At 43.3% G+C, this 22,008-nt stretch overlaps 1 protein-coding gene across 3 annotated transcripts in view; it reads left to right on the top strand.

The window, feature by feature from the left end:
• Window positions 1-22,008, top strand: part of CACNA1E (calcium voltage-gated channel subunit alpha1 E) — a 498,274-nt gene that overhangs the window by 195,448 nt on the left and 280,818 nt on the right. The window lies entirely within an intron of this gene.

Here is a 22,008-nt window from a genome sequence, read left to right as displayed (position 1 = left end):
CATGAGGTGGCTGGGGGCAGGGAACCTGGGGTGGAAAGACAGCAATCTGTAGAGTAGGGGCAGAAGAAAAAGTTCAAGGCTAAGATTCCCCAGGGTGCTGGACCATAGGTCAGCCACCTCAAGAGGAGGATGAGTACTGTGTGGAGATGCGTGTGGTGTTAGGCAGAGGCCATGGGACTCTCAGCCAGGTCTGGAAGCTGCCACTTCTGGTTTTCCATTCTGTGCTTGGCTCAGTGGCTAAACACCCACTTCTCTGGGGAGGGTGACATTTCCCAATGAGCCTTTTCACCAAAGCAAGCAGCTTACCCCCGCCTGGGAGGCACCTCCGAGACGGGCCAAAAGATGTAGTCAAATGCAGCTTCTTTTGGGCGTTGGAGAAGACCCCAGCCGTATTTTCTAAACTGATCATTGAGACTTGTGTTCTGACAACAGAAGTTTTTATCATTTGCATATTTGTTAATAGTATAAAATCAAATCATATTAAAATGTTGGATAAATCATTCTGTGGAAATTAATATAGCCATACGACATTGGGGCTGACCCAGTGTCACAGCAGCACATATGATGGCAGTATATTTAGTTAAATATTTGATAAATCATTCTTTTGGAAATGAATATAGTATGAAGAAGCTGGGTTGACCCAGTGCCGTTGGCAGCAAATGTGTTGGCCTTGGGAATGGTGTGACGGGCAGGCCTTCCTGGGCTTTTGTGGCTTCCTATTGGTCTTTGTGTCAGGTGGCTCTTGGTACCTGCAAAGCTGGGCACTGAGGAGTGGTCCTGTGTGGATGTGGCAGCAAGTGATGTGGTCTGGAAATTCCCTTACCCAACTGCTTGGCAGACAGGGTTCAAACCCATGAAGAAAAGAAGAGAGTGACTTAGAATGGCAGGGAAGGCGAAATATTAGCTACTACTGTGATTGACCAAAAGGAAAGGAGAGAAAAGAGGAATTGTTTTCCAGGGAGGAGTCAGAGGTGGGGTGAAGGTAGATAAAGTCTTAGAAGGAAGGGTAAGGGCTTGGGAATGATTGCATCTATTTGTTGTCTTGTGGAATAGACAAAATACTCTTATTTTTTAATCTTTACACCATTGGGATTACGTGAAAGAGAAAACACTGAAGATGTAATGGACTGGAATATGTAAATGGAAGCATGTAAGCAGCCAGCCCCTCAATATGGGAAATGGATAAATAGACTGGGATGACTATTCATGTTTAAAAATATCTGTTGCCTTACAAAAGGATTTTCTGGAGGTTAGTTTTCTAAAAGAAAATTCTACTACATTTTAAATATGAATTAGTATATGAAGATATAGTTTTTACATAGTATTACAGAAGTATATTGGGTAATGTTGCAAATGTCCCTAAAATAAATAATATGTGCTGTATTAGAAGAGACCCGTATGAGAATCTGAATCATTTAGAAATGTTATGATTCTATCTAGAAGAAAAGTGTTGTATAAGTCACTACAGAAGAACAACAAAAAAAGAAAAGTATTGTAATGTGTATATAATAAGTTTGTGTAAATTCTTGGTCCTGCTCAGCTCTATATGTGGCAGAATCCATTTGAAATTTCTTGTCTAGTCCATTTATTTTTGTTTTAAATGATTATATGTTCATTAAAGAAATATGGAAAATACAGAAAAGTCAAAAGAAGAAAAAAAAAATTCACTGATTCAGAAAAATTCCTGATTGTTTTGTGGTATTTCCTTCCAGGCCTTCGATGCTAAGCAAGCTGTCTTTTAAATGCTTGTAATTTTGCTGCTTTCTTCCCAATATAGTATGAGCATATTACATGTTATTGCATATTTTGGTAAAAATCTGTAATGACTGATCAGCAGTTTGTTAAGTAGATGTACACATCTTGCTTCTCATTTTTGCAGTTACTTGACACTTGGATTCTTTCTGTTTTTTGGCTCTGATAAATAATTATTAAAGATGCTCCAACGTACGTCTTTTGGATATCACATTTTATGAGACATTTTACAAGGTTGAAGAAGTACTTCTGGAGGAGTATACGGCTGTTCTGGTGTGGGGTCTGGGAACTAATGGCTGAGAGGAGGTGGAGAAACTGGACTGTTTGACTGCATGAGAGAAGACTTCCAGTAGATGTTAATCTCTCTGCAAATAAGGGTTGCTACATGGTTGTTGAAGAAGCAGATTCATAGGGACCCATAGGGTTCTTTTGTCAGCGAAGCCAAGAAGGGCCCCTGGGTCCTTGCCTGCATGTCCAGGGGGTGCTCAAGAGTCAGTGCAGGTGCTGAGCTTGGCTGAGTCAGTTGTCCTCTCTGTGCTCTCTTTCCCATCCCTCACATCTTCCCTTCTTAGTGGCTCTTCAGATGTCCCTGGCTTTGTGAATTGCCTTCACAGGCCCCTGATTTCCATATGAACTCACAGGACTTTGCTCCTGCTCCTCCTCCAGACCTGCTGCTTAGCCCTCTTCTCAGCATGGACCATTCCCTTTCTCCTCAATTCATGGGTGAATGTGCTCCAGGCAAAGAGCTTGGTCCTCTTGAGATCCCCGCTGAGGGGCTGAGGGTTGCGGTTCTATCCCACAGGAATGCATGATCATATTTAGTCTTACAGTCACATGATGCTCTCATCTACCACATTGTGTGGCTCTAAGATGCACGTTTTTCATGCTGGAACATTGCTGAAATCAGCCTGTGTCTTACAATAATGGCATGATATAGTTTAATTGACAGCATGTTTTTCTTTCTTAGTGCTACATAAAATTACGGGGCATCTTACAATTGTTGGGGTTGTAGATTCAATGACATGTGATACCAACCAGGGAGGCAGGCAAAGTGGACTTTAGAGATGAGTCATCTGGTACTCAAAGAGGGTAAGTTATTCGCCCAAGATCACACCTGCCTCTTAATGGCAGATGCAGGAGTCAGAATTGTGCCTTTTGATCCAGGGCTGGTGTTTTGACCCCTGCCCTGTGCAGCCTCCTTACCAGGCCACCTGGTATCCCCCTTTGTCTTCCTGACACCTGCACCCACAGCAGTCCCTGCTGACAGCTCTTCCTTCCCACCTCATCTCCAGGTGTCACCTCCCATTTTCCCCTCTGCACAGGAGGAATGACAGGTGCTGGAGCATGACACAGTGCCTCAGGGCTGAGGCTGCGCAACTTCTCAGCTCTCGGTGCTGACAGGAGGGAAGTGGGTGCTGAGGTGTCAGTCAGCTGGCTCAGTGTAAGACCTGCTCTTATTGATCTTTGCTAAGAGATGACTAGTTGGGGGGCCTGGGCTACCACATTCTGCCTGTGACCTCTGACCTCCTAAACTTTAGTGTTCTTTGGCCTATAAGTTGAGGGTGTGCATGGTTTAGAAAGCGCATTTATGTACATTGCTTCATCTTGTCCTCATAATGCCATAGAAAAGACCGTGCTAGCCTCATTTTACAGATGAAGAAACTGAGGATCAGAGAGGGCACATGAATTGCTAGCAGGCACTAGATCCAGGACTTGAGCCCACATCTCCTGGCTCCAAGTTCCTTCTTTCACTGACTTTTCCCCATACTGTCAGTTACTTCATAACCCCAAGGGCCCCATGGTTCTAAGGCTCTGTGGTTGCAGGTTCTTTTAGTCCCCGTGAGGCAGTGTGGGATGAGCTCAGGGAGGTATGATCAGGCAAATGCTCACTCTCAAAGGTGGGGCTTCACATGTGAGTTGAAGGGGACAGGGGCCCAATGTGTCCATCCTGAGACTTCTCTCTGTGGGCTTGGGATGAGACTCCCTGCTCTGTGGTAAAGAAGGCATGTCACTTTAACTGTCAGCATAGCATGGTTTGATGTGTAGAGAGTGGATCAGAGTTCCAGCTGATTTCTTCATTAAATGGCTTGTTTGTTCACTCATTCACTCACCAATTCATTAATTCAGTGAAACTAGTATTGTGTTGGTGAAGGCAGAAGGCAATGCTGGGACCGAGAAACGTGGACGTTATTATATTTTCCCACCTGCTAAAAGACAGTGGAATTTGCCATTCTTTTAACACATTCTTATCTTACAGAACTTGGGATCTCTCTTGCATTGGGAACAACTCAGGCAATTTTTAAACACTTGTCAGGCCACCTGGAGAATTCCAAATTAGTTGAAGTCACTATTACACATTAGTCAAGAGTGAGTTATAAAAATATAGTACCTGGAAGAGATGGGCAGATGAGATGGGAGGATGAGAGTCAAGGGTACTCCTAAACCATGGGTAACAACAGGGAAATGAAGGCGAGGACTGTGTCTTAGATGCCCGCTCATCTCTATATGCCCAGTGCCTGGCATATAGTTGGTACTCAGTAAATGCTGATTGAATTGAATTGCTGTCCTATCCCCAGATTCTCTTATCTATAGGATACAAAAATGAGTGCTGGGGGAAGGCTGGGGCTGGGGTAAAGAGGGATTGTCTGTTCCCAGCCTTCCCCCTTGGCCTGGCTGAGCTAGGCAGTGTCTATGTCTCTCTCATCTCTATCTACCTCTGCCAGGCTGCTCATATTCTGGTCATTCTATTAGGAAAATGAAAGCTGGGAGCTCAATTTCTAGGCCATTAAGCAATATTGGGCTTCCAGTCATCTGTGGTTATTTACCAGGTTGTCAGTGTTATCTCCTGAGAATTGCTTCCTGGGTGATGAGAGCAGAGTCAGCACTGCATATTGAAGACCTAACCTCATTGAAGTGGCTGTGGATGGGGTGGGGGTTGGAGGGGTGGATAAGGAGAAAGCAGGGGTATCACATCACCTAGCATTTACCATCTAATAAAAATGGTCATTTATTGAACCATGTGCCAAAGACCACACACGCACACACACACAATTTCTAATCCTAAAAATGTACCAGGAGTTGAGAATCATTAGGCTTGACTATTACCCAGTCCCATTTTACAGATGAAGAAGCCAAGGCACAGACAGTTTAACTTGTCCAAATCCAAATGGTTGGTATAAGGTAAAGTCAGAATTTGAACCCAGGCCGGTTTGCCTTTAGCACCTGGGCACCTTCCCTAGGCCAAGTGATGTCACTGCCTCAGACTCAGCGACAGCACCAGCTGTTCCTGTGCTGCTGGAGCAATTTAGTCTCCTTTCACTATTTCCCTTGTGTCTCTTTGGGTTCAGGCCAAATGGAGAAAAGTGTGTTATCCCTTTCCATCTAGGAAGTCTTTGTTTTCCATTGTATGTTAAAATATTGGTGACATTACAGAGCTAGTCGTGAGTGTTGGTAATATTGTCTATTTTCCTAAGAAAACCCCCAAATCAGCTCAAAATATGCTCTTTCCTGAGTTTTGTCAGCCTTGCGTGGGAGGTGACCTGCGTTGGCTCTTCCCTTTACTGCGGAGCACATGGTGTAGACTCTGGGGAGGGGCAGGTGTGTCTGTGCCTGGCTCTTCCTCCTTCCTCTGCCAAGGTCATCACCCCAGGGCCTAGGAGGCCCCTCAAGAGCTATTGCTGAATACCCACTCTGTACCAGGTACTGTGTTTGGTGTGGGTGGAATGGGGCCTAGTGTCTTCCATGGTGGTGGGGGCTGGAGCCACGCAACATGAGAACCTGAAAGGGTGTCCAGCCTGGCCCTGGGGCACTGGGGAAAGCTTCTTGAAAGAAGTCACATTTAAACAAGTGGAAAGGATGGACAGATGGAACTCAGCTGGGCAGGGAAGGAGAAGAGCCCTTCTGGGAGAAAGAATGCTATGTACAAATGCCCTGTGGGGGTGGCGCATGGAGAGAGGCACACAGACAGACCACAGGACACTTCTGGAAGCCTGGCAGGTGGCATGGGGAGAGACCTGCAGAGGTCAGCAGGGGCCAGTCTAGGCCATTCTGAGTAGTCTGTACTTTAACCAGAGGGCAGTGGGGAGCCACGGAAGGCTTTGAGCAGGGGGTTCACTATTTCACTGTTTCACTCTGAGTCTGCTCTGGATGTGGCACAACTCTTTTTTCTTTTTTACCCTGGAATCAACTCTGAGGAAAGCCATGGAAAAGAGTTGGAGCCATCTCCACATCCTTAGCTGCAGTTTGGGAGAATGTGCAGAGCCAAGCAGAAAGAGGGGAGGCAGAGGAAAAGGGAGCAGGGGAGAGGAGAGCCAGGGAGTGCTGCAGTAAAGCTGGGAGCTGCCGTCCTCATCCCCAGCTTCTCGCCAGTGGCACATGCAGAACGATTTAGCCTGAAGCCTGTTGGTAGGAGGATGCTATCTAGAGCTAAATATATATTGATAGGTATTTTTAGAGGGTTTTCTGTAAGGAGGCTGCCCTAATACAAGAGTTTCCTGAGCAGCTAAAGATCGAGGAAAGCAGAGTTTTCCTCAGCACTGTCTCTCTGAGGCTGAGAATGTGGGGGAAGAGTTGTGAATGCAGTCCTCGGGCCCCCAGCCCAATTTGAATCCCTGTGGTAATAGTATGATATCACTGGGTATTTATATAGCATCACCAGGCCAGTGAGCCTGGCGGGACCTCAGAGACCTGTCTTTTACTTGTCCTTACTGTTCTGGGCAGGTGAAGGATGCAGATGGGGAGCAAGGGCAGAATGGGTAGAGGGAGGAGACATGAGAACTTGTTATTTAGGAGATGGGGAAACCGAGGCTGAGTGGAGCAAGGCAAGGGACTCAGAGATACTTAGCTGAGCTGCTAGATGACCAGATATTTATGTAGCGCCTTAATGCTAGGCACTAAACCTGGCATCAGCATTATTAATGCTGATGTTGGGGAGGTCTGCAAGCCTGTAAGCCTTACCACTTTTCAGTTCTTCCTCTCAGCATCGTTGCTGGCTGCTCCTCTGACAGATCTCCACCTCCTCCCTGGCTTTTTGTGCATTTCTAGCTCCACACTGGGGAGCACAGCTGCCACTTGCAGCATCTCCTTTTATCAGAACATTATTTCTGTTCCAATTGCATTCCCCCCCAGATGGGCAAATGATGGAAAAGATAAGGTTAGAATATAGGATTTTGATTCCAGGGAGAGGTGGGCAAAAGACAAAATGTGAAGCTTAAAGGTCTCTTCTTAGCTCTGTGCTGCTGATAAATCCAGTTACTTCAGGGAGACTCCGAGTGAGAGTGCCAGTTAGTAGTTGATGGGCAGCTGAGTTGGGATTGTGCCTTGGGTGGGAGGGAATTTTTTCTCATGTATGCACTCTGTCTTTTTTCTATATTGAGATGCACCATTGGTTCACTCAACAGATATATATTGAATATACACTGTGTTCCAGATGTAAGACATTGGTGTTGGGATGGTTTCTGTTTCCTGAAAGGCTTCTTCTTGCCACCCCCACCCATTGACAGAAGCTCCATATGGACAGAACTGAGTGGGGCCTGAATTGGCTTTGATATCACCAAAGAGGAGGAAAAGCCAGAGGGAGTGAAGAAGGCTTCAAAATCCCTGGGTGGTTTGGTTTGGGACTTTATTTGTCTCCTGGCATTGCATTCACTCAGGGTGATACAGGGAAAGAAATTATGGCAAGGTGCTTTCTAAGTCAGACCGTTCTCCTGGGCCTGGAGCTCTCATTTGAAGGCAGTTAAACGCGTGCATTCTTGTGCTTGTGCATGAGTGTATGTGGAAGAGGGAGGTGGGGTGAAAATTCCCAGGTATGTTTTCAAAGCAGAGGTGGATATGGCATAAATGCGAACTCTATAGATTTACAAGAATTGAGAATTAAAGGAACTGTTTACATTTCCATTCTGTGGTTGAAATATGTCTCCTCCTTTGGGTAGAGATTTGTGCACTTGTGTCTATGTTGTAAATATAGTCCACAGTTAAGTATAACTGTGTTGGTGTGAAATGTGAAAATGCAGCAGCACTATTTAATGTATGTGTCACTGAAGTCAGGAAATAGCAGATATAATGAGTGCAGAGTGGTTACCAAAGGGAAGGGGCAAGGGGGGGCAGAGCCGATGTTGAGAGGAAAATGAGGGCGTGCTGGTTTAAGAAAGAACGTATGAAGACAAGGTAAGGCTAAGGTTACTAAAGCTCAATCACTGAATTTTAGATCTAGGAGAATAATAAATTTGCCTAACTTTCCCTTACTTATTATTTTTTTCACAGAAGAGAAGACTAAAGTGCATGTTGCTAAGAAACTTGTCCAGGGTCTTTTAGATGGGGTGTGGTGAGCTGGGGCTTGGATCCTGTGTAATTCCAAATCTAGGACTCTGTTGCCGCGGTGCCTTACTACCCCTGGCGATGAGAATCTGCTGCTTCTTGGTTGTATTTAGGCCATGAAGCTGGAGGTATTAAGAAATAAGATTTTCTGTTATTTGGCTGGAATATATATGTGCAACTTACATGGAAACAGAGTTTAATCTCATGGACTGAATGACCTGGGGGCTCTGGGTTCTGGTCCTGATCCTGACATACATTCTCTCTGTCATACTGGTGATGATGTAACCCATCTCAGCTTGGCTTTCCTTTATGAAACTTCATTTATGAAGTGAAGGTAAAACCTGCTGTAGCTACCTCCACCAGGTTTCATGACAAGCAAATAGGATAGTGATGATGTTGATAATGACAGCTCCCATTTAACCAGGAGCTCATGTCTTATTTTAAATGCAGAAGGCTTCATATTCTATACTGGCACTTGCACATATTATTTTAAATATAGAAATGTAAGGCAATGGTGATATTATCTCCATTTTACAGATGAGGAAACCAAAACTTAAAGAGGCAAAGTCACTTGCTCAAGGTCAAACAGTTACTAAGGGGAGAGATTGGCCCTTTAATTCTATTATCAACAATTCTAAAGCCCTTGCTACATCTAGTGTACAGCACAGCCTCCACTGCCAAAGTGTTTTGCAAAACAATAAAGCAAAATACCAAATCAGTGAACAATAATACCTTCCCTCCAGGACAGTGATATTATAAAGATAAATGTTAAAATACACATAAAGCACCCTGAGTGCCTTGAAAAAAACCAGCATATAAAAATTGAAAGTACTCAAAATACTATGGTTCTGTAGACCTCATTAAGAATGGTCATTTATCTCTATAAAACTTGCAACCACAGAAACAAATTTCACTGAAACCTATTGCAAATTTTAAAACTATGGTAAATTTAAAATTTTCCATTAGTTATAATTTTGCCTCAAGAGAGAAGTTTACTACATATCGCACATAGGATATATCTTATTTCCTATCAGCAGCATATCTAATTTTATCAAAATTAGTCAAATCCTGCTACAGTCATTACCCATAAGAACAACAAAGAAGTTCCAAGAGTAAAAGTTGGAACAAAGGCCTTTATTTAAAATTTTTCTAACAAGGAAAATGTTACATTTTCTAGATTTCCATTTTTTTGGTCTTCCCTTTCTTTGTCTTCTATCCTCCCCACTTCTCACAAAACATACACAGGCCAGAGGGGTCAGCCCCTGTCCGCCCACATCTGGATGTGACCCAGGAAGGCTGACAATGCCCTCTCTCCTCCAGGAAGAATGTCCAGGCAGAGCCCTTGCACAAAGGAGGGGCTGAAAAGAAGCCTGAGGTCTGACTTCTTCCCTCTTGTCTTTCATTTCCTTCCTTCTTGGCTGCCACTCTTCTGTCAGTTGCCTGGACCTTGGTGACAGAACATTTAGGAAGGGGGCTCAGGGCCATGGCTTTTCTCCCTGGCCTCCAGCACTGGAACAGTGACTAGGAGGCAGAGTGACAAGTGTGGCTGCTTCACGTGTCAGATGCATTGGAAACAATTTACATCACTGTGGGGGTCCCTGCATCTCACCTCCTCTCCACCAGCTCTCTGGGGCCCAGCTGGCCTTGGAGAGTCCTTACCTAGTCCAGGTTGGCATGACTAGCCATGGGAGAGCTCAATCTGAAATGGAACTGAAACTGACCTGGTTTGGGGTATCTTTGCTGTTGAATCTTAGTCAAAACTCTGGGTGAGGGAGAGAAAACCAGAAAGAAGCCCACTCAGGGCTAAGCATCCCTAATACCCATATATGAGCTCTGAACTATGGTGTGGGGGAAAATGGACAGAGTCAGGAGAAGACAGGAGGGAAGGAAGTATAGAGGCAGCCGGTATTAGTTGAGCACATCCTGTGTTCAAACATTGTGCTGACTGCTAGGGATGCAGCACTGGATGGAGATATAGCCTCTATTCATAGCTTGCTGTCCAGCAGAGAAGACAGATATTTACTTTAATTTAATAGTGTATAACATGCTGCATAGGAGAAGAGTTAGGGTGCTAGGATAACTTTTCACTGGGACCCTAACCTAACTTGAGACCTGAAGACTGAGTTATACTTAGCTGGGATGAGACGAGAAGAGGGAAGGGGACAGGATGAGGAGAGTTCCGGGCAGAGGGTAGGACAGCTGTGCAGGGCTAGAGATGGGGGAGGCCATGGCAGGTCTGAGAAACAAAAAGAAGGCTGGAGGGGCCCACAGTGATTGTAATCTAAGAGGGGTTGGAAAGTAGGCAGGGACCACATCATTCACATCATTCAGGGCCTCGTTGGCATGTCCAGGCATGTTCAGTGGGAGGCCATTGAATGGTTTGAAACAGGAAAGTGAACAGATTTGCAGGAGAGGCACGATGTTTGCAGAGAAGAAGATAGAACAAGTTGCCCAAATGACTCCATGTCTCCTCAGAATTAGGGAAATAGGATTAAAGTCCTCAGTGTCCCTTTCTTCCTTCTTGCCTCCTCCTTCCAACATCAGCCCTCAACTATAATTTTGTTTAACCTATTGGAGCTGTACCAAAAATCAGTTTACAGACCTTATAATCTAGCCGAGCACATGTTAAAGATTTGTTAATCTGCCCAGAGTAGAGACATAGTCCCTGGCCCTCTGAGATTATACTCTGAGCATCTCCTACTGATTCAAATAATGGGTAAGAATTGATGAGTGTGTGGGCTTTTATTTTTTATATTCAGCAGAGAAATTATTTTAAAAATGCTTTGCTGAGAACATTGCTATATGATTATTATGATTTTTATTTTTCTGATAGAACAATAGTCAAAAGATCAAGCCAACCCACATGCTTGTTTATGGGATGTTTCTCTTTTCCCTGTTCCCAAAGCCCATGACACATCATGATGCTGAATCTGGATCCTAACTGAACTCTGGTTAATAACCACTGTAAATATAACATTTTGTGATTTAGGGGCCCTTACATCCTTCCAGTGGGGAGCTCAAAGTGCTCTGTGAGTTACATTCTACCCACTCATTTGGAAGAGGGAAATAGAGAATCCCAGTTCCCTTTCCAAGTAAGTGTCGTATTCTCTGTTCTGGAGACAGGTCACCCAGATGGATCCTTCACATATGGACTCTGGTGATAGAGATGGGAAGGGAGTAAATGCTCACCCCGGTCTTTTATCCTGCCCACTTCCATCCCACATCCCCTCTTCAGATGAGTGCAGCCAGCTCTTTAACGTGTTAGCTTCTTCCTCCCTGCTCTTCTGTTGTCCTTTTCTTAGTCTCCCTAATCCTTCCCTGTTTTCATTTTACATTCTGTTCTGAAATACAAGACTTGGGGAGTTTGAGGTAGATGCCACAGAGGGTAGTATGTGGTGTTGTGGTTGTGGTGTGTATGAGAGACTCATTCTGACCAAGACCTTCTTAGAACTTTGTCTATTAGACTCTGACCTCCAGTCCTTCTTCTCCAATAAGCAAATTCAAGTTTGAGGTGGGATCTCCCTACTGGGAATCTGATCAGGTCAAAGTTTGACTAGCTAGTACTGCAAATAAAGGAGGAGGAACTTCCGATGATTTCCACTCCCCCCAGCTGTGACTGGTCTGAACTCTAAGCAACAAGAAATCACCTACAAGCACTGGCTGTTTCCTGAATAAAGTTTCCCTCAAATATGTAACATAGTATATTTTGTAGTGTGTGGATGCTGTTGTGATTTATAAAATATAAATACATCTAAAAGTATTGTTGAATGAGTAGTATTGTTTTCTTTTTTAATTTATTCAATATAGCATAGTGATTAAGAATTTGGGCTTCATAGACAAGCAAACCTGAATTCATATCTTTGCTCTACTGTTTACTAGTACTGTGGTTGTGGGCAAGTGACCCAGCTTCTGTTAAGTCTCAATGTCTCCATCTACATAGAAAAAGGAATGGCTCTGGGTAATAACAATTATTTAACCATGTTGTTAAGGGGCTATAGTAATTGAAATAACTCCTCCAAGGGATGGGGTTGGTCTTGAATTTGTGGCATTAAAAAGAGAGCCTCACACTTGAAAGAATGAGAATTGCTAGTTCAGTGTAACTAACCCATTGATATGAAAGAAGGAGATGAGGCCCAGAACTGCAATGTATGCCCCATTTTGCCTGTGGCTAAAGCCTGATTTTAGTCAAGCTGGTCTTCAGTCTTGTGTAGAGGTGATGGGGAAAGTAGAAGTAGAAGTTAGATACAATGCTTCACTTGTGAACAGAACAGTCTAATTGGAGTTCACGAGATATATGGCCCGTGTTTGATTTTTGGTATTTGGTAGTGGAGGTCGGGGAGTTGGGAGCAAGCAGCTGTCATCCTTTTGGGAAGCCATGCTGTCCCCAGCAGGTGACACCCCAAGTCTCTTTGCCAGTGAGGCCCCACCACCCCACAGTGGTATGAGTTAGGCTGCTCATGCAGAGTCATTTCTCAGGCATTATTCCTAACTCTTTTCCTTTTCATAAAGTGAGAGGGCTTATGCTCATCCCTCAACCAGACTATGAAAGAGACACTCACATTCCCAAGTGGTGGTTTTATTTTTTTATATTTTATGTTTGTATGGGAAATTGTGGATAAAGTGAAATAATTATAAATAAATGGTATGTTTCCTTTTTTAAAAAAGAGCAATCTAATTGGAATAGAATGTATGTGTGGTCCTAAGGCAGCTGGGAACAATGTGACCCGTACAGAGCTTGTTCCAGGTTGGCTGGTCCAGGCTATAGGAGTCTCATTTTTAAACTCTAAAATACCTCTCTTGCAAGATTTATGTACTAGATTAAACAGGGCTAGATGCTCTAACAAATAACCCCCCAAATTTCAATGGGTTAACATAGTAGGTTCTCTCTTGCTCCTTGAACAGGACAGTGTGTCCTGAACAGTGCTCCTGGCTTCCCTCCACTTGGTGAGGTAGAGACCCAGGCTCCTTCTCTCTGGTAGCTCTGCTGTCCTCTATGATCTCATGGTTTATGTCCCTTCAAGAGAAGTGGAAAGAGAGAGTAAGGATAAGGCATACTCCTTAAATGTATTGGTATAGAACTGATACACATTACTTCTAGTCACATCCCATTGACAAGGAGCAGCCATGTGGCTCAGCCTAGTTGCAGGTGAGACTGGGAGATCTAATCCCTAATTGGGCAGCTGCCTTCTAGCAAAAACCTTGCCCTGTGGGAAGGAGAGCATCAATTTTGGAGGACAGTAATGATCTCTTCATTGTCTATGTGAGTATAAATTGTCAGATGCATAGGAGATATATAATAAATGTTTTCTTCTAATTATTAGTAACATCCATTGAGTCAAGAAATATTTGCTATGTGTGTACAAAACATTTTGCTAAGTATTGAGGCTAGAAAGATAAATAATAAGATACCTGCCCCCAAGGAACTTTAAGTCTGATGTGTAGATAGTGTATATAGGTAGATGATTTTCATTTGAGCTTGACATCATTTGATCAGAAGAAAAAACTGGGAATAAATGTGCTCTACTCTGTGCAATCAGCTTTCTATCTGTCCATCTATCCTCCTTTCATTGAATGGGTCCCATGTGTAAGGCCTAGCGGTGAGCAGTAGGAGGGACAGCAGTAGAATTAAATAAGGAAGAGATGGAAGATCACTGGGAATGTGGTTTCACTTTGCCCTAATGCAGCAGCTGTTGACACACTACATGCTGGTGTAACTAGCCATTGAACTGTTTTTGCCACCTCTCTTGATCAAGCTTTGAAGATAAGAATGAGAAACAATTAGTGTATTTCATATTTTTTTTATTTTTGTTGTCATGCTTATTTTTGTCCTCTTCAAGACAGCAAAGCCTAGGGGTCGTCAGCCAGCTGAGGCTGTTTATAAAATGTCCATGTTGGCCTGGATATCACTACTGGTTAACATTTGTCAAACTCTAAACTCTGTAGTCTAGTAAAACAGAGGATCAGGAGCCAGTTTCAGAAGGAAAACCACCCTTTCCATTTACTAATTTCTTTTCTATCCTTAGCCTGCACAAAGAAGGTTGAGAAGTCAGAAGTTTAGTTATGAACTGTGTACAACTACAACAAATAGAGTCAGTAGTAAATAAATGGTTGTCATGAGTCTTTGGAGAAGGATTTATTATTGTGGCCATAGATTGGAGTGGTCCTTGAGGATGTTAATTATGTTGCTCCTTGTTGCAGTTTATGACATGGCTTCTATGTGGGGTAATTGGATCTAGGGGAGCTATCCTTTTCCATGGAAAAGGGCCAGTTTGGTCTCAGGTTTATAGCCCTAAGGAAAGGAGTTTCAGAAAGCAGTTGCCCAAATTTTTCAGCCTCCTTGATATTTCCAGTGCAGAATTCTGGAAAAGGTCTCCTTAATTCAGAAATTGGCCTTTGTTGCAGGGATGCTACGTCAGGAGGCAGGGAGGCGAAGAATGGAAAAGAGAGCTGAGATTACCTAGTTATTCAGGACTGTGGACGTAATTAATAGCTGGTGTTCAGTGCTAATCACTGCATTAAACATTTCAAAGGATTTAAAAAAAATTTTTGGCAACATCCCTGTGAGGTAGGTACTATTATAATCACTACTAGATGAGGAAACCAGGGCTTAGGTGGTTCAGTAATTCCCCCATATCATGCTGCTAATAGTTTGTAGGGTCAGGATTCCAATGAGGAAGCCTGACTCCAGAGCTTAGGTTTCTGACCGTGATGCTACACTGCCTTCCTAATTTATGTATCTAGTGGCTGCATGGTCTGAATTTTTTTTTTTTTTTTTTACTCCTGATGCATCTTAATTAACAAAAGTGAAAGGATGTATCTGTTGGTCTGGATGTCAAAATCCATCCAAGGGAATATAAAACTCACTACTTGGTTTTAGTTACTGGAAAAATGGCTTCTATTGGAGGGGATTAAGAGAACAATAGATTATTGGTTTTTCTATATCATTTTGATCTTGAAATCAATTTAGAAATATTGTCCATTTAGCCTGTTAACAATAGGTTAGAGTTATAACACAGGACAGCCTGGCAAGATGCAAGGAACAAAGGCTCTGGCATGACATAGTTCTGTATTTGAAGTCTGCTTCTGGCTTTGTGACACTGAGCAAGTTATTTAACCTCTCATCCTCAATTTCCTTATTGGGAAATGAAGGATTTAGGGTATTTCTGAGTATTTTATGAGACTAAACTGGTATGATATATGTTGAGCATTTGAAACAGTGCTCTGCACATAGTAGATTTTCAACAATAGTACCTGCTACTATTTTATAGTTTATTGATGAGGAAAGGGAAGCATATAATGAACAAATATATTCTCTGGGTTACTCTAGCCCCCACAAAAAACTTACCCTAGCTGGGATGAAGTTGTTGTCCTTGTATTTTCAATCTGTTGCTACTTGTGCTGGATTATGCTAGCTTCTAGAACATACTAAATCTTGAGTTAATTTCTTAGTCCATTTGGACGGCTATATCAAAAGTATCATAGACCAGGTGGCTTATAAACAACAGAAATTTATTTCTCAACATTCTGGAGACTGGGAAGTCCATGATCAAAGCAGATTCAGTGCCTGGCAAAGGCCCCTTTCCTGGCTGCTGGACAGCTGTCTGTGTCCTCACATGGTAGAAGGGGTGAGGGAGCTCTCTGGTGTCTCTTTTATAAGGACACTAATCCCATATAAGAGCAGAGTCCTCATGACCTAATACCTTCTAAAGGCTGAACCTCCAAATATCACATTGGGGATTAGGTTTCAACATATGGATTTTGGGGATACACAAACATTCAGTCTATTACAGTGGGCTTTAGAGTCCTGAAATCACTTCATCTTTGATCTGCATTTATAGCTTAATTTATCTTGATACAGGTTTCAAAATATAATTGAATAGCTACACTCACTTGATAATATTAAAGTAGGGCTATATCTTTAAGGCACAGTATCAGCTGGCTGTGAACAAAATGCTGGCTGATATATATGGTCTTCTTTTTCTCTCTGTATTCTTTTTTGAATTCTCATTCCAGTTCTGGTTTTAAATGTACCTTCAGTAAATAGATCCTCTTTATTTCCCTTCTAGTTCATTACTTACTTCCCATGCCTTCCTACTTATATAATCAAAATCTCATGATAGTTCTATGTTGTTTGTGTTGCTTTCCAATTACTTATCTGAGTCTTCCTCTTTTGAGAGAATATAACACATTAATATTTATTGTAATAAATGGTTTTTTATTCTTTTCCTTTATTTTATTTGCTATTTATTAGACTTTATTACTGTTTCTTCATTTTTCTTCTTCTTTCTGTATTGATCAGCATCTTTAAATCAGTTTTTTATAATTATCTACTGGATTATCAAACTCTTATGGTGAAGACCATTTTTTATCTGTTTCATTTTACTCCCCATCTTTCCACTTCTGATATGGTTTGGTTGTGTCCCTACCCAAATCTCAACTTGAATTGTATCTCCCACAATTCCCACATGTTGTGGGAGGGACCCGGGGTGGGGGGGGGCAGTAATTGAATCATGGGGGCTGGACTTTCCCATGCTATTCTCATGATAGTGAATAAGTCTCATGAGATCTGCTGGGTTTATCAGGGGTTTCCACTTTTGCTTCTTCCTCATTTTTCTCTTCCTGCTGCCATGTAAGAAGTACGTTTCACCTCCTGCCATTATTCTGAGGCCTCCCCAGCCAAGTGGAGCTGGAAGTCTCATTAAACCTCTTTTTGTTCCCAGTTTCAGGTATGTTTTTATCAGCAGCATGAAAACAAACTAATGCAGTAAATTGGTACCAGGAGAGGGGTGTTGCTGAAAAGATACCTGAAAATGTGGAAGTGACTTTGGAACTGGATAACAGGCAGAGGTTGGAACAGTTTGGAGGGCTCAGAAGAAGAAAGGAAAACGTGAGAAAGTTTGGAATCTCTTAGAGACCTGTTGAATGGCTTTGACAAAAATGCTGATAGTGATAGGAACGATAATGTCCAGGCTGTGGTTGTCTCAGGTGGAGATGAGGAACTTGTTGGGAACTGGAGCAGAAGTGGCTCTTGTTATGTTTTAGCAAAGAGACTGGTGGCCTATTGCCCCTGCCCTAGAGATTTGTGGAACTTTGAACTTGAGAGAGATGATTTAGGGTGTCTGGTGGAGGAAATTTCTTTGCAGCAAAGCATTCAAAAGGTGAGTTGGGTGCTGTTAAAAGCATTCTATTTTAAAAGGGAAACAGAGCATAAAAGTTCAGAAAATTGGCAACCTGACAATGCAGTAGAGAAGAAAAACCCATTTTTTGAGGAGAAATTCGTGTTGGCTGCAGAAATTTGCATAAGTAGCAAGGAGCCTAATGTTAATGCCCAAGACCATGGGGAAAATATCTCCAGGCCATGTCAGAGACCTTCATGGCAGCCCCTCCCATCACAGGCCCAGAGGCCCAGGAGGAAAAATTGGTTTTGTGGGCTGGGCCCAGGGTCCCTGTGCTGTGTACAGTTTAGGGACTTGGTGCCCTGTGTCCCAGCTGTTCCAGCTGTGGCTGAAAGGAGCCAATGTACAGCTCAGGCTGTGGCTTCAGAGGGTGGAAGCCCCAAGCCTTGGCAGCTTCCACATGGTGTTGAGTCTGAGGGTGCACAGAAGTCAAGAATTGAGGTTTGGGAACCTCCACCTAGATTTCAGAAGTTGTATGGAAATGCCTGGATTCCCAGGCAGAAGTTTGCTGCAGGGGCAGGGCCCTCACGGAGAACCTCTGCTAGGGCACTGTGGAAGGGAAATGTGGGGTTGGAGCCCCCACATGGAGTCCCTACGGGGGCACTGCCTAGTGGAATTTTGAGAAGAGGGCCACCGTCCTCCAGACCCCAGAATGGTAGATCCATTGGCAGCTTGCACTGTGCACCTGGAAAAGCCGCAGACACTCAACACCAGCCCATGAAAGCAGCCAGGAGGAAGGCTGTACTTCACAAAGCCACAGGGGTGGAGCTGCTCAAGACCATGGGAACCTACCTGTTGCATTGGCATGTCCTGGATGTGAGATCTGGAGTCAAAGGAGATCATTTTGGAGCTTTAAAATTTGACTGCCTCACTGGATTTCGGATTTGCATGGGCCCTGCAACACCTTTGTTTTGGCCAATTTTTCCCATTTGGAATGGCTGTATTCCCCCAATACCTGTACCTCCATTGTATCTGGGAAGTAACTAGCTTGCTTTTGATTTTACGGGCCCATAGGTGGAAGGGACTTGCCTTGCCTCAGATAAGACTTTGGACTGTGGACTTTTGGGTTAATGCTGAAATGAACTAAGACTTTGGGGGACTGTTGGGAAGGCATCATTAGTTTTGAAATGTGAGGACATGAGATTTGGAGGGGCCAGGGGTGGAATGAGATGGTTTGGCTGTGTCCCCACCCAAATCTCAACTTGAGTTGTATCTCCCATAATTCCCACATGTTGTGGGAGGGACCCAGGGGGAGGTAATTGAATCACGAGGGCTAGTCTTTGCTGTGGTATTCTCATGATAGTGAATAAATCTCACAAGATCTGATGGGTTTATCGGGGTTTCCACTTTTGCTTCTTCCTTATTTTTCTCTTGCTGCCGCCATGTTAAGAAGTGCCTTTCACCTCCCGTCATGATTCTGAGGCCTCCCCAGCCATGTGGGAGGCCTCTTTTTGGGGAACCTCTTTTTGTTCCCAGTTTCAGGTATGTCTTTATCAGCAGCATGAAAATGAACTAATATAACTTTTTTGCAGGCTTATAAGCATCCATATACATACAGCACTAAATTTGATGCTGAGAATGTAGTAGATTTTTAATACTTATGTGTAGCTGACAGTTTGACTGTGAAACTCAGTTGATTCCAGTGAAAAATGGTGTGTCATAGTGGAAAGCCCACCTAGACCCAAATTAGTAGAATCCTGGTAGTGGTCCTTATTGGTCGTATGACTGCAGCACTAGTTGTTTTATCTTCTTGAATCTTAATTTAAAATGAGATAGCAATACTAGCTTACAGAACCATTGAAGAGACTGAATGGAATGGCATATGTGAAAATGTCTGGTAACTTTATTGTTGCTGGTACCTTTACCTGTCTACCTTCCTCCCATCCCTTCTGCTGGCCAGTAGCATGAGTCATGAGGGGCACCATATGCAGTTATCTATATTCAGGCTATGGGTGCTGCAGAGAAGAGAGCTCATTAAAATTTGATGGTGTTCACAGGAGCTGCTGGGCTGGAGAGGTAAAATGGAAGAGAAGAGAAAGAATAAGAAATAAGAATAGTCAGAAATTTTGCAGCTTTTGAAGAAGGAAGGCACAGGCTTATGGTTTATGATCTGTTTGTATGCATGCCTGCCTATGGGTTGTATTTATTCCTGCCTGAGATTACCTCAAAGTACATCTACATCTATATTTCATATTCATCCTCTATACCATATATTCTCCTAAGGAGAACTCTTGAATGTGAACTGTATGGCAGTGGTGTTTCCTTTGCAGCTTGCTTGCTTTATGAATGATTTTGTTGAAAGAATTTAAAAGCCTTTTCCTTCCTTTGGAGAAACCATAACTTATTTGGATAAACTGCTCCAGAATGGGATTCCCCTGTCTTTTCGGTTTGTATCTTTTCTGCCTTTTACCAATCCATGCCATGATGTTCTGTTGTGTGGGAACCAGTCTAAGACCTGGCTTCCTAGGGGGCTAGCCCCCTTCCTCTGTGCCCATTTAGCACTTATCTGCATTTTCCCTCCATCAGCAGGCATTTGTGTCCCCTCTGTGTTATTCTCGTGGCCCTCTTGTTTCTTCACTGAGATTGAGGGCGGGGGTCATGTTCTCCTTTCCCTGTTCTCTAGGGAGACTTGTGTATATATTCTTATACCCACAATAGATGCCCAACAAATGCAAGATGAGTGAGAGGTGAAAAGCAGGGTTCTGTGCAAACCTGTCCATGGAGCTGGGCAGGGCGGGAGGTACGGAAACCATGAGCCCAGCTTATGCCTTATCGTCCATGTTCACTCATACTTTGCCCAGGGTGTGTTTACTGCTCCTGAGCCCAGGTAGCAGGCATAAGAATCTAAGCTATAACCAAACCTTAGGCCCAGGAGCAGTAAGAGTGTGGGTTCTAAGCTCATAGTCCAGCTGTGGGACTGAGGCTGAAGGTAGAAAAATTGCCGGGCATGGTGGCTCACGCCTGCAATCCCAGCACTTTGGGAGGCCAAGGTGGGTCAATCACCTGAGGTCAGGAGTTTGAGACCAGCCTGGCCAACATGGTGAAACCCCGTCTCTACCAAAAATACAAAAAATTACCCCGGTGTGATGGCACGTACCTGTAATCCCAGCTACTCAGGAGGCTGAGGCAGTAGAATCACTTGAACCTGTGAGACAGAGGTTGCAGTGAGCCACCATTGCACCGTTGCACTCCAGCCTGGGCAACAGAGTGAAACTTCATCTCAAAAAAAAGAAAAGAAAAGAAAAGAAAACTGGGTGACATGGAGTGGGGTCCTTTGATCAGGACTCTGAGGAGGCTGGTGTGTTTCTCCCTTCCTGTTTCAGAGGCAGCCCACATCACTTAGCCAATTAAGTTGGAGGACTCTATTTTCTGTTTGAGTGTTTGTTGTTTTTTGTTTAAAATAAATGATGTGTTAATATGGCCAATTGTTTGCATGACACAGATTTCTTTTCAATCAGTCTCTTTTCCCCTCTCCCCACTCTTCCTGGACAATTAGCAAAGTGTTTGGTCTTTGGTTTGGATGAATAATTGATTCAGAAGCTTTGTGAATGATTCATGGCCCATGTGCTGGGGCAGCATGATGTGGTGTATGGGTGTGTGGCAGCAGCACCTCATTACAAAGGTCAAGCTTCTCCCGAGCTTGGTGCAGGGGCTGTGCAGGCCACCTCCAGGGGCAGAGCAGGTTGCACATGGTCTTTCTCTCATGTTCTCTCAAAGAGAGAGTGTTGGAGCTTCTTCCAGAAAAGCAAGGTTCTCTATGGGCGTGTGACTTCCAGACCAGTGATTCTGGTTTGGGTTGGATTTGTCAGTGAACTGAAGCTTTCCCCTTTAAGCCAACACTTCACTCTCCCCAAGCTGAATAACTGATTTGATTTTCAAAGCATTTGAGGAAAGGAGATCTCTTGCCTGTCTTCCTTTACATTACAGTACTTCAAACCTTCCCAAGCAGGGGACACTTTTTTCTTTGGATCTTCACCTAAACACTCCCTGCTACTACACTAATTTTATTTCCTTGTCTATCTCCTTCACTGGAGATGGAGAACACCTGGTTACCATTCGCTTTATAGGTCTCCCTTGTCTTTGAAGACTATTATTACCTACTTGCTTGCATGAGGCAATGGGACTTTTGCCTAGCCTGTGGAAGAGTGGCATTCCCTATCTACAAAACCTCTCAGTATTTGAGACTTCTTAATGTGTCCTGGTCTTTAGAAGCTGACTTAGGAAAAATAAGTTGGTTACATTAAGTCCTGAACCAAGTTTTTTGTCTCTTAGGCAGTCAGATCCCACATTTTTAAATAGGGAATCGAGACAGAGACAGGATATGAATAAAATCCAAGACTCTGATGAAGATGTGGCAGTTTGGTGATTGATCATTTGGGGTTTTTTTTTAGTAAGATCATAAAAATATTACATAAAAATGTATTTTCTAGCATAAGTTATGATTATCATGTTTAGGTCCCTAATCCATATGGTGTTTCTTTGCATCTAGTATGTGAGGTATGACTATACCTATATGTTTTTCCATCACTTCCCAACTCCACTGAGTGAATACGAATAGTACAACTTTTGCCCACTGATTTGTAATGTCACTTCTGTTTGTATACCAAATTCCCATATATATGTGGTCTGTTTTTAGGCTGTCTTTTCTATCCCATTGGCAATGACTAATGACTATATTTTTATAAAACTTTTTGATAACTGGTAGTGCCAATCTTCCCCTCCACTTGTCTTTAAAACTGGCTAATCTTAGCCATTATAGTTTCAT

This window comes from Pan paniscus, chromosome 1, assembly GCF_029289425.2.
Source record: "Pan paniscus chromosome 1, NHGRI_mPanPan1-v2.0_pri, whole genome shotgun sequence".
Classification (NCBI taxonomy): Eukaryota; Metazoa; Chordata; class Mammalia; order Primates; family Hominidae; genus Pan; species Pan paniscus.
The sequence above is the reverse complement of the archived record's forward strand: the minus strand, read 5'-3'. Positions and strand labels throughout refer to the sequence as shown.